This window comes from Haemaphysalis longicornis, unplaced genomic scaffold, assembly GCF_048455015.1.
Source record: "Haemaphysalis longicornis isolate Haplotype H1 unplaced genomic scaffold, Haemaphysalis longicornis Haplotype H1 scaffold_3, whole genome shotgun sequence".
NCBI lineage: Eukaryota > Metazoa > Arthropoda > Arachnida > Ixodida > Ixodidae > Haemaphysalis > Haemaphysalis longicornis.
In genome coordinates, this window is record NW_027526335.1 from 124813144 (window position 1) to 124825403 (window position 12260).

General features: G+C 50.6%; 3 non-coding genes across 3 annotated transcripts; all 3 read left to right on the top strand.

The window, feature by feature from the left end:
* The first annotated feature begins 8493 nt into the window (after positions 1-8493).
* On the top strand, positions 8494-8565 carry Trnat-agu (transfer RNA threonine (anticodon AGU)). Its single transcript has one exon. It is a non-coding gene; the product is annotated as a tRNA-Thr (tRNA).
* Positions 8566-8976: 411 nt separating this feature from the next.
* Positions 8977-9048, top strand: Trnat-agu (transfer RNA threonine (anticodon AGU)). The gene has a single exon. It is a non-coding gene; the product is annotated as a tRNA-Thr (tRNA).
* A 411-nt stretch (positions 9049-9459) lies between these two features.
* Trnat-agu (transfer RNA threonine (anticodon AGU)) lies at positions 9460-9531 on the top strand. The gene has a single exon. It is a non-coding gene; the product is annotated as a tRNA-Thr (tRNA).
* Positions 9532-12260: the final 2729 nt, after the last annotated feature.

Below are 12260 nucleotides of genomic sequence, written 5' to 3' on the forward strand. Positions count from 1 at the left end.
ATGACCCGAACACCCCCCCAGGCTTACTTACTAACATTTACATTAACTTACTTGTATATTGTCTTATATTTTGTATTAAATACAATATATATATATATATATATATATATATATATATATATATATATATATATATATATATATATCTTGTAGTGCGAAATACGAGCAAGTGGCGCGCAGTCACCATGCGAACACTAACGAACAACTGATTTGCTACGCGGCCACAACAGTCAGCATTGTCCTTGTGATTGGCGTATGCCCGCTCCAGGGGATTGACCACCTGGTTTGTACAGACGACGACGAGGCAACAAGGTCAGCCACCGCAGAGGCATCGTCATCGGCATGAAGCTCGTGAAGTGCTCGAGACATTCTGCCGGCTGGGCCACCGATCCGTTTGCCACTTCTGAGTGCCCCTCCTTCCTTCCGCTGTCAAGGCAATAAACCCGCCTTTCATTTTGGTGGAGTGTGCGGATTCCGTCCTCGTCCTGCTCCTCAGCTTCACCCCGCAAGTGGCGCGCAAGCCTGGAGCTGCGGAGTCGCACCCTGCCCTCTACCGCTGAGTCAGCCATGAGTACTAACGCCCGAAACACGACGTCGCCTTCGCAATCGGCTGTCATCTGCTCCGGGGTGATCCGTGAGCGTGAGCCGGCGATGTTCACTGGCGCAGACGACCAGGACGTCGAAGAATGGCTCTCGTCTTATGAGAGGGTAAGCGCGCACAATAAGTGGGACAATGTCATGAAGCTGAATAACGTCAGTTTCTACTTGAGGGGACTTGCCGAAAAATGGTTTCTCAACCACCAATCTGATCGCGAAACCTGGGACGCATTCAAAACGAACTTTTCGGCGGTATTTGACCGGCCAGCGGTTCGCAAGCTTCGCGCGGAGCAGCTTTTGAGAGAGCGAGCTCAAGCGGCCGGCGAGAACTTTACCAGCTAAATCGAGGATGTGGTCGACCTTTGCAGGCGCGTGGATCCTTCCATGCCTGAGCAAGACACCATCAAGCATATACTCAAGGGAATAGATGAGGACGCGTTCCAGATGCTGCTGGCGAAAAACCCTCAGAGCGTCCGAGACGTCATCAGCTTGTTGCAAAGTTATGACGAGTTGCGCAGGCAGCGTCGCCTCACTCGTCGCCGCCCTTTGGAGCGTGAGGAGCCGCTCTGTGAGCTGGAAGTTGGTGAAAATCCGTCGCTACTGAACCGCATTAAGGAGCTTGTTCGTGAAGAAGTGGCGCGGCAGATCTCTCTCCTGCCTTGTACATCCCTGCCATCGTCGCCGGTACCAGATCCTTGCTTGTCGTCGCCCCTTCGTCGAATTATTAGGGAAGAAGTCGCTGAAGCTCTACCGACCACGCCAGCTGCTCCGCAACCGTTGCCTGTAGCGGCGCCGCTATACGCTGAAGTTGCGACACGGCAAGCTCCGCCTACCGCTTACGTGCCTTTACGCCGCCCGCAGCCACCGCCTTACCTTCCTCCGGCTTTGTCGACACCTCCGGCTTCGCTCCACAGCAACCCATGGCGCACGCCCGATAACCGGCCGATATGCTATTTCTGTGGGGTTCCTGGTCACGTAGCGCGTTATTGCCGACGTCGAGTTACGCCGCCCGGAGACGCTTACCGGAGACCAGTTTTTGCTGCTGACGTGTACACTTCTCCGCGTTCGTCCAACAATGCCCCTGCCGAGCCGCCCTATCGCTTGCCCCTCGCGAAGCTCCCGATGCCCGTCGGTCGTTCTCCCCACGTCGTCGTTCCATTTCGCCGCTGCGCCGTCGTCCGAATGCCCAGGAGGAAAACTAATCGCCGCAGTTCCGGAGGCAAGAACTGCGGCGCCGTCGAAATACCGAAGCCCTGGCCTGTCTGTTACGAATGCGATTGAAGTCGTTATTGATGGAATCACCACATACGCCCTTGTAGACACGGGAGCAGCCATCTCCGTTATAGCCGCCAAACTTTGCCGCAAATTACGAAAAGTGACGACCCCAATATCCGGTTTCCGTCTCCGCACAGCTACGGCGCATAACGTCGAGCCTTCAGCCGTCTGCACAAGCCGTATCTTTGTACAAAACGCGATGTATGTAGTCGAGTTCGTCGTTCTTTCCTCATGCTCCCATGACATCATCCTGGGGTGGGACTTCCTGTCGCGTCACCAGGCTGTTATTGACTGTGCCCGCGCCGAGGTCGCCTTATTTCCGATGTGTGGTACTGAAATTAACAAGGTAACCACTACTTTTAAGCTGTGCGCCGCCGAAGACTCCACAATCCCTCCAGCCTCTGCCGTTATCTTACCAGTAATCTGTGGTATGGTGCCTGCCGCAACTGTTGTGTTTACCCCCTCTAATCTGTTCATGCGCCGAGTGGGCGCCCCTCTCCCCTACGCCATTCTTGAAATCGAAAATGGCGCTAGCATGATCGCCATCTGCAATACCTCCTCTTCACCCTTAACCGTGCATCGTGGCGAGTCCCTTGGACGCGTCGAAGCTATTGACACTCGCCTCATAAACGACTTCCCGGATGCGTCGCACGTTCTGTCGCTCAGCTCGCTAAGCCCGCCTCTTCCCCGTGCATCTGATTCGGCCGCTTTCGTTCCCTCCGTAGACGGCAACCTCGACCCTCTCCAGCGCAACCAGCTGCTCACTCTTCTTCACCGTTTCCGATCCACCTTCGACTGCCAGCGCACTTCCCTGGGCCGCACGCAGACAGTCACACATCGCATTGACACTGGCTCTCATCCACCTTTGAGGCAGCGACCATACCGCGTATCACCCAAAGAACGTTCCGTGATCGAAACGCACGTTGATGAAATGCTTCAGCGTGGTGTCATTAGGCCGTCTAACAGCCCGTGGGCTTCACCGGTCGTTCTTGTGGGCAAGAAAGATGGGTCTGTTCGTTTTTGTGTCGATTATCGACGACTGAACAAGATCACCCGGAAAGATGTTTACCCGTTGCCACGCATCGACGACGCATTAGATTATCTGCAAGGCGCCGAGTTCTTCTCTTCCTTAGACCTCCGCTCGGGTTACTGGCAGGTGCCGATGGCAGAGGAAGACCGGCCTAAGACCGCGTTCGTCACTCCCGACGGGTTATACGAATTCAACGTGATGCCGTTCGGGTTATGTAATGCGCCTGCCACTTTTGAGCGCATGATGGACGACATTCTGCGTGGCCTCAAGTGGAAAACCTGTTTATGCTACTTAGATGACATCGTTGTATTTGCGCCTGATTTTGACACCCATCTCAGTCGCCTGGAACAAGTCCTGCAGTGCCTTACCGACGCTGGGCTGCAACTGAATGTTAAAAAGTGTCATTTTGCTGCCCGCAAACTGACAATTTTGGGCCATGTTGTTTCAAAGGATGGCGTTCTTCCCGACCCTGCTAAACTCCAAGCTGTTGCCGACTTCCCGAAACCGACTACCGTGAAAGCCCTGCGCAGTTTCGTCGGACTCTGTTCCTACTTCCGACGCTTCGTGCCCAACTTTGCGTCCGTCGTTGCGCCTCTGACGAAGTTGCTCAGCGGAAGTCACGACTTGTTGACCTGGTCCCCTGCTTGCGATGAAGCGTTTGTAACCTTACGCCGCTTACTTACGTCACCTCCCATTTTGCGTCATTTTGACCCTTCCGCGCCCACCAAGCTGCATACCGACGCAAGCGGTTTAGGTCTGGGAGCAGTGCTTCCCCAAAGGAAGGCGGGATTCGACGAGTACGTCGTCGCATACGCGAGCCGCACTCTCACAAAGGCGGAATCTAATTACTCTGTCACAGAGAAAGAGTGTTTGGCCATCGTGTGGGCTATTTCAAAGTTCAGACCTTACCTCTACGGTCGAACTTTCCATGTGGTCACAGACCACCATGCCCTTTGTTGGCTATCGTCGCTGAAGGATCCCTCCGGTCGCCTGGCACGCTGGTCTCTCCGCCTTCAGGAGTATGACATCAGAGTGATATATCGGTCTGGACGCAAGCACAGCGACGCAGATGCTTTATCTCGTTCACCTTTATCCATTACTGCGCCCGAGATTACAGCCATTGATTGCACACAGGCATCTGAACCACTTGAGGACATGGCAGGGGAGCAACGCAAGGACCCTTGGGTATCTTCCATTTTTGACATGATTTCGAACCCTACGGAACGTAGTGCCTCGCGGGCACTGCGACGTCAGGCCGTGCATTTTTCCATTCGTGACGGGCTTCTGTATCGCAGGAATTACCTTCCCGAAGGCCGCAAGTGGTTGTTGGTGATCCCTCGTCACCGGCGCTCTACAATATGTGCTAATTTTCACACGAATGCGCAATTCGCCCACACAGGAGTCTTTAAGACGTACCAGCGGTTGCGGCTGCGCTACTTTTGGCGAGGAATGTATTCCTTTGTAACAAAGTTCATCAAATCTTGCCGAGAATGCCAACGTCGCAAGTCTCCGCCGCAGTCACCAACCGCACCGTTACAGCCTTTGCCCTGCCCCGCGCGCCCTTTCGACCGGGTCGGGATAGACTTATACGGCCCTCTACCCCTGACTGCTGCCGGCAACCGTTGGGTTATTGTCGCCGTCGATTACCTTACGCGATACGCTGAGACTGCCGCGCTACCGGCTGCCACAGCACGCGAAGTTGCAACCTTCATTTTGAACCATTTCATCCTGCGTCATGGCGCACCACGGGAACTTCTCAGTGACCGGGGCCGTGTCTTTTTGTCAGAAGTGGTCGAGGCTCTTCTCAAAGAATGCAACGTCACCCACCGCAGCACTACAGCCTACCATCCCCAGACTAATGGGTTGACGGAGAGATTTAACCGCACCCTTGGTGATATGCTCGCCAAGTGTGTGTCTGCTGACCACTCCGATTGGGATGCGATTCTCCCCTTCGTTACTTACGCGTATAACACCGCGACGCAGACTACTACAGGGTTCTCGCCCTACTTCCTCCTCTATGGCCGTGAAGCATCCTGCCCTCTCGACACGATTCTACCCTACCGACCCGACGCTTCCGAATACACGCCTGTTTCTCAACTCTGCAGCCACGCTGAGGAGTGTCGTCAGCTTGCTCGCAGTTTTACCTCCGAAGACTAATTCCACCAAAAACATCGGCGTGACGGTGACAACCCACAAGTGACTTTCTCTCCCGGCTCTCTCGTATGGCTTTGGGTACCCTCCACTACACCTGGACTTTCTAGCAAGCTCCTTTCCAAGTTCCATGGACCGTACCGCGTACTCGAACGAACCTCCTCCGTTAATTACGTTGTGGAGCCGCTCACCCCGTCGCCTGACCTGAGCTGCCGCGGACGCGAAACGGTACACGTGCATCGCCTCAAGCCGTACTACGACCCTTCCGTCGTGACGTGCCCTTAGGTCGCCAGGGTGGCTCCCTTCGTCGTGGGGGTAATTGTAGTGCGAAAGACGAGCAAGTGGCGCGCAGTCACCATGCGAACACTAACGAACAACTGATTTGCTACGCGGCCACAACAGTCAGCATTGTCCTTGTGATTGGCGTATGCCCGCTCCAGGGGATTGACCACCTGGTTTGTACAGACGACGACGAGGCAACAAGGTCAGCCACCGCAGAGGCATCGTCATCGGCATGAAGCTCGTGAAGTGCTCGAGACATTCTGCCGGCTGGGCCACCGATCCGTTTGCCACTTCTGAGTGCCCCTCCTTCCTTCCGCTGTCAAGGCAATAAACCCGCCTTACAATCTATATATATATATATATATATATATATATATATATATATATTTATATATATATATATATAGATATATAAGCAAAGAAAACTTTCACCAAGGTAGAAACCACGGTTGTTGCCTGCTTCCGGCGTTTCTGAGAACCTTTTTGTAGGCTGCGTGGTAGGGCTACAAACAACCTCTCATCCTTTCTATGCGAGAATTTCCCCGAATATCAACCCCGCCTGACTTCCCTCTTACCGGCTTCGCGGCTCAAGTTATACAACCTTTTTTCCCCTCAATCTCTCCCCCTACGTACTCCCAAACCAATCCGCTTTCACAATTCCACTACCTTCTCTCCTCTCACCTGGGCACCTACCCCTATATAAAGCGTGCCAGCCGGGCGAGGGTTTGCCCTGACAAACGCAATTCTCTTTGCTGAAACGTTGGCAAAAATAGTGCTTTCAACCTTGTTCGATGTTTTCTTTTTTTTGTTTTTTGCATTTATGAGGGGGGGTAGCCAGCGCCACTCCGACTTCTCGGGGTGAAGGGACCTTCTTTTTAACCCCCGGACCGTGACTCGAGTGTCTGCGACATGTCGAGAGTGGTCGACCAGCGTTGAACCCTCTTAAGCTCCCTATGGCACCAAGGCTGCCAGAAAAAAGGCCCTCGCTATGCATGTAGCGAATCTGGATAGGAAATGAGGAGGTGTTGAAATAACGCAGAAACAAGTGTCGACAGTCAACAAAACGTCGGAAAGCAAAGGGGAGATTGTGGTAGGTCAATGAAACAGATAAAGAATTTGGAAAGACCGAAATAAAGTGGAGAAAAATGCCGGCCAGGGATTCCCAAGCGCAGGAAACACAAAACACTTTAACATGGATACCCCAGAAAGTGGAGGGGAAAATAGCCCCGCCGGCAGCTCAGTGGGTATCGCACCAGACAGGTATTCTCGAGGACGTGGGTTTGGATCCCACCCGGCGGGCATTTTTTCTCCACTTTCTTTCTTTCCAAATTCTGTATCTCTTTCAAAGAGCTACCACATCTTCCCGTTTGCTTTCCGAAGTTTTCGTGACTGCCAACCCTTATTGCTCATATATATATATATATATACATATATATATATATATATATATATATATATATATATATATATATATATATATATATATATATATAGCGGATCAGAATAGGAAATGAGGGGCTCGTTGCAAATAAGACAGAAATAAAGTTTGGCAGTCAAGAAAACATGCATAGCGAGGGCCTTTGTTCTGGCAGTCTTGGTGCCATAGGAAGCTTAAGAGGGTTCAACGCAGGTCGACCCCTCTCGACATGTCGTAGACACTCGAGTCACGGCCCGGGGGTTAAAAAGAAGGTCCCCTTCACCCAGAGAAGTCGGAATGGCGCTGGCTACCACCCCCAAGAACAGGAAAAAATTACATTGACATAAATACCCCAGAAAGTGGAGGGGCAAAATAGCCCCGCCGGTAGTAGTGGTTATCGCACCAGACTGGTATTCTGGAGGTTGTGGGTTCGGATCTCACCTGGCGGGCATTTTTCCTCCACTTTCTTTCCAAATTCTTTATCGGTTTCAATGTTTCAATGACCTCCAACATCCTCCCCTTGCTTTCCGATGTTTTCTTGACTGCGAAATTTTATTTCTGTCTTATATATATATATATATATATATATATATATATATATATATATATATACAGAAAGATAGGGCAGCCGTCTACAACGCCAAAGGAGGCATAGGGGTGTGGTTAGGCTCTTTTCTTTTTCACTACGGTTAATGAAGTAAACATTTTTGTTAATATACAGAAGAAAGAAAGAAAGAAAAACACGCGCCCAGAGTGGGGACCGAACCCACGCCTTTCAATTACACGTCGAATGCCTTACCAATTCGACATGTAATCGAAAGGCGTGGGTTCGGTCCCCACTCTGGGCGCGTGTTTTTCTTTCTTTCTTTCTTCTGTATATTAACAAAAATGTTTACTTCATTAACCGTAGTGAAAAAGAAAAGAGCCTAACCACACCCCTATGCCTCCTTTGGCGTTGTAGACTGCTACCCTATCTTCCTGTATTTTTCTCAACGAGCCCCTCATTTCCTTACTATATTATTCTGCGAAAGCCTAGCGAGGGTCTCGGTTCTGGCAGCCTTGATGCCTAGGTAGCATAAGAGGGCTTCCCGCCAGTTACCCACTCATGACAGGCTGTAGACGCTCGAGTCACGCCCCGGGGGTTGAAAAGAAGGTCCCCTTCTCCCCGTGTAGTCAGAGTGGCGCTGGCTACCATCCTCAAGCGTCAGATACACTTCTAGTAAATATAAATAGTCCAGAAAGTGAAGGAGAACACAGTCGCCCAGATAGCCGAATTGGTTAGGCATTCGACATGTAATCGAAAGGCGTGGGTTCGGTCCCCACTCTGGGCGCGTGTTTTTCTTTCTTTCTTTCTTCTGTATATTAACAAAAATGTTTACTTCATTAACCGTAGTGAAAAAGAAAAGAGCCTAACCACACCCCTATGCCTCCTTTGGCGTTGTAGACTGCTACCCTATCTTCCTGTATTTTTCTCAACGAGCCCCTCATTTCCTTACTATATTATTCTGCGAAAGCCTAGCGAGGGTCTCGGTTCTGGCAGCCTTGATGCCTAGGTAGCATAAGAGGGCTTCCCGCCAGTTACCCGCTCATGACAGGCTGTAGACGCTCGAGTCACGCCCCGGGGGTTCAAAGAAGGTCCCCTTCTCCCCGTGTAGTCAGAGTGGCGCTGGGTACCACTCTCAAGCGTCAGATACACTTCTAGTAAATATAAATAGTCCAGAAAGTGAAGGAGAACACAGTCGCCCAGATAGCCGAATTGGTAAGGCATTCGACCAGTAATCGAAAGGCGTGGGTTCGGTCCCCACTCTGGGCGCGTGTTTTTCTTTCTTTCTTCCTTCTGTATTTTAACAAAAATGCTTACTTCATTAACCATAGTGAAAAAGAAAAGAGCCTAACCACACCCCTATGCCTCCTTTGGCGTTGTAGACTGCTGCCCTATCTTTCTGTCTTTTCCTCAACGAGCCCCTCATTTCCTTACTATATTATTCTGCGAAAGCCTAGCGAGGGTCTCGGTTCTGGCAGCCTTGATGCCTAGGTAGCATAAGAGGGCTTCCCGCCAGTTACCCGCTCATGACAGGCTGTAGACGCTCGAGTCACGCCCCGGGGGTTGAAAAGAAGGTCCCCTTCTCCCCGTGTAGTCAGAGTGGCGCTGGGTACCACCCTCAAGCGTCAGATACACTTCTAGTAAATATAAATAGTCCTGAAAGTGAAGGAGAACACAGTCGCCCAGATAGCCGAATTGGTAAGGCATTCGATCAGTAATCTAAAGGCGTGGGTTCGGTCCCCACTCTGGGCGCGTGTTTTTCTTTCTTTCTTTCTTCTGTATGTTAACAAAAATGTTTACTTCATTAACCGTAGTTAAAAAGAAAAAAGCCTAACCACACCCCTATGCCTCCTTTGGTGTTGTAGACTGCTGCCCTATCTTTCTGTATTTTCCTCAACGAGCCCCTCATTTCCTTACTATATTATTCTGCGAAAGCCTAGCGAGGGTCTCGGTTCTGGCAGCCTTGATGCCTAGGTAGCATAAGAGGGCTTCCCGCCAGTTACCCGCTCATGACAGGCTGTAGACGCTCGAGTCACGCCCCGGGGGTTGAAAAGAAGGTCCCCTTCTCCCCGTGTAGTCAGAGTGGCGCTGGGTACCACCCTCAAGCGTCAGATACACTTCTAGTAAATATAAATAGTCCAGAAAGTGAAGGAGAACACAGTCGCCCAGATAGCCGAATTGGTAAGGCATTCGACCAGTAATCGAAAGGCGTGGGTTCGGTCCCCACTCTGGGCGCGTGTTTTTCTTTCTTTCTTTCTTCTGTATATTAACAAAAATGTTTACTTCATTAACCGTAGTGAAAAAGAAAAGAGCCTAACCACACCCCTATGCCTCCTTTGGCGTTGTAGACTGCTGCCCTATCTTTCTGTATTTTCCTCAACGAGCCCCTCATTTCCTTACTATATATATATCTATATATATATATATATATATATATATGTGTGTGTTTGTGTGTGTGTGTGTGTGTGGATATCGATATATGAATGTGTATAAATATAGGCATGTATGTTTGGCGTTGGCAATACTTTCCTGAAATGTGTTATTTATTTTATTGACTATATCACGCGTAACTTTTCCCTGTTTTTTTTCTTTTCACGTAGGAAAATACTTGTTTGCGTAAAGCTGTGTGTACTCCAGATACTGTGTCCAACTATTGCGTATTTCAAAACCGTACGGCACAAACGAAAATGGAGGGTGTTGGAATCATTTAAGAGGCAAATGTGCAGCTTTTCCCGTTCTCTCGCTCTCTGAATCTCTCAAGAAAAAATAGATATTATTTAATTGGATTTAATTTCAGGCAATTTGATTTACATTCACTTGCCTCACTTAACCAATCTTCTTTCGTGTTCCCAGCAGCCCCCCTTTTCTGGAGTTCAGTCATCCACATCGTCTGATATACGTTCTTGCCGCTGTTTTCATCAAAGCGTAATTAGGAGACACTGCTTTTGGCTACCCCACCATTCTGCGGGTTTTTTTCGCGCATCGCCTGGTCATCCTCAGGAGTCATCACACTCTACGCTGCCTGCAGGCCACCGCTGAGCTGTCCGGCACAAGGTCACGAATGTCACGGGCTACGAAGACCGAGGAACGGTGGCCGGCTTTTCTCTCAGTCAGGCTTAACCCTCGTGGGCCTGCGATGTGGCCTTCAGCTGGCACAAAACGTCAACGGACCGGTCAGAGTCTGATTGCCACGGATTGCGTGTCATTTGGCGGTCCAATTATGTATCTGCCACGTAGATTCGATGCAAGTACCCGGAAAATCAATAAAAACGTAGAAGCTCTTGCGAAGTGCTTCCGGTACCCGCGGTCCCCTGGATGAAATGTTTAAAAATATTGCAGGCATGTAGATGGAGTAAGGGCACCCATCCACACCTCCACGCCTCCACGCCTCCACGCCTTCACCCTTCCACTCTTCCACCTACTTTCTTTAAGACCCCGACTGCCTTCATTCTACCCGTCACCGAGGCTACAATTCCGAATTTATTCCCACCTTAAGTTCTTCGGTTGGAATTCAGTACCTACAAAATTAACTTCATTCCTATTCAAATACATTCCAAACCATCTGCAATAACGATACCTTAAAGCAGTTCTTCATAATAGTACGTTTTGAAGGCATTCGTGCTGAGAGCTCTCTCACATGAGCGCAGTGATTGTTTAGAGAAACAGCCACGAGCAACGCCAAATTTAAAGGCCATCTACACTGCAATTTCAACGCGGCCAGATTTATATAGAAAGTGCAGTAATTACTATAAAAAAATCTGTGATGTGGCTGCGAGCCCCGGGAAATGCATTGTTAATTCTTCAGAAAGGTTTAAATTAGCTCCATCGCAGTGACGCTGAACCTGCCTGCGGATCGCGCAAACAGGCATGAAGAGGTAATCACGTGCCGGCCGGCCGTGTGCCTTGTCCTACGGCTAGCGATGGCACCAGGTCTGGTGCGGTTGCGATGCACTTCTTCGACGGTTGTCGCCTGCCAAAGGTTTCGCCCGCAGGTTTGCTTTCGTCGGCTGGCCGCTCGTGGCCGCTCCGGCAGCTCTGTCACCGACTGCCACGTCTCTTCAGCCTGGTCGTAATGACCCGCCCCTTCTCAATTTCGGTTACAAAATAGGCGAATTTTGCTGGTCATTCTCGCACTGCGCGCTCGTGATTCAACGGCCATATTTTGTATCTGGCACTCCTTCAACACAGACTATAGGGAAACAGAATTTTCAAGGCGGCGATATTTTGAGTGCGGTTGACGACGCTTGCAGTAGCCGCGCAGGACTACGTGCATACCAAGCGGTGCGGAGCACGTTACTTTCTTCAGTGCTGTTAGAGAAACGACGAGGCATTGCCAAGCGAAAAGTTTCCAAGCGAGGGACGCGTTGATCACGTGTCTCAGCAGCACGGTTCCCCATGTGACTAAAGTCAGAAGGCACTAGTTACGCTTTCAGGGATTCCGACAAACACGGAAATACGCATGCGCGCGCCGCCATAAAGATAATTAGAACTTTCCTCTTCATCATCTGGTCGAGCTCCAGCCAACCTGCTCGTTTGCAACAAATGTGGGAACAAGAGCGTGGAGCGCCGTGTGAGAACCCCTAGAATGGCACTCGCCATTAAAAAATCTGATCTATTTCGATCAGCAGTGTGTGTGTGTGTGTGCGTGTCTGTGTGTGTGTGCGCGCGTGCGTGCGTGTGTAAGTGCGTGTGTGTGTGTGTGCGTGTGTGTGTGCGCGAGCTCGCGTGCGCGTGCGTGTGCACGTGCGTGTGCACGTACGTGTGTGCGTGCGCGTACGTGCGTGCGTACGTGCGTGCGGGCGCGAGTGTGCGTGTGGACGGGGGCATGCGCGTGTGCGTTGGCACACGTGCACGCTGTTGCTCTGCTCACAATTTGGTGCCGCTCTTGGATAAGGCCCTAAATTTCCAACTTACATTTTTCACCTCAGCTTTCTGCCGCGATAACTGACGATGGACCTGTTGGC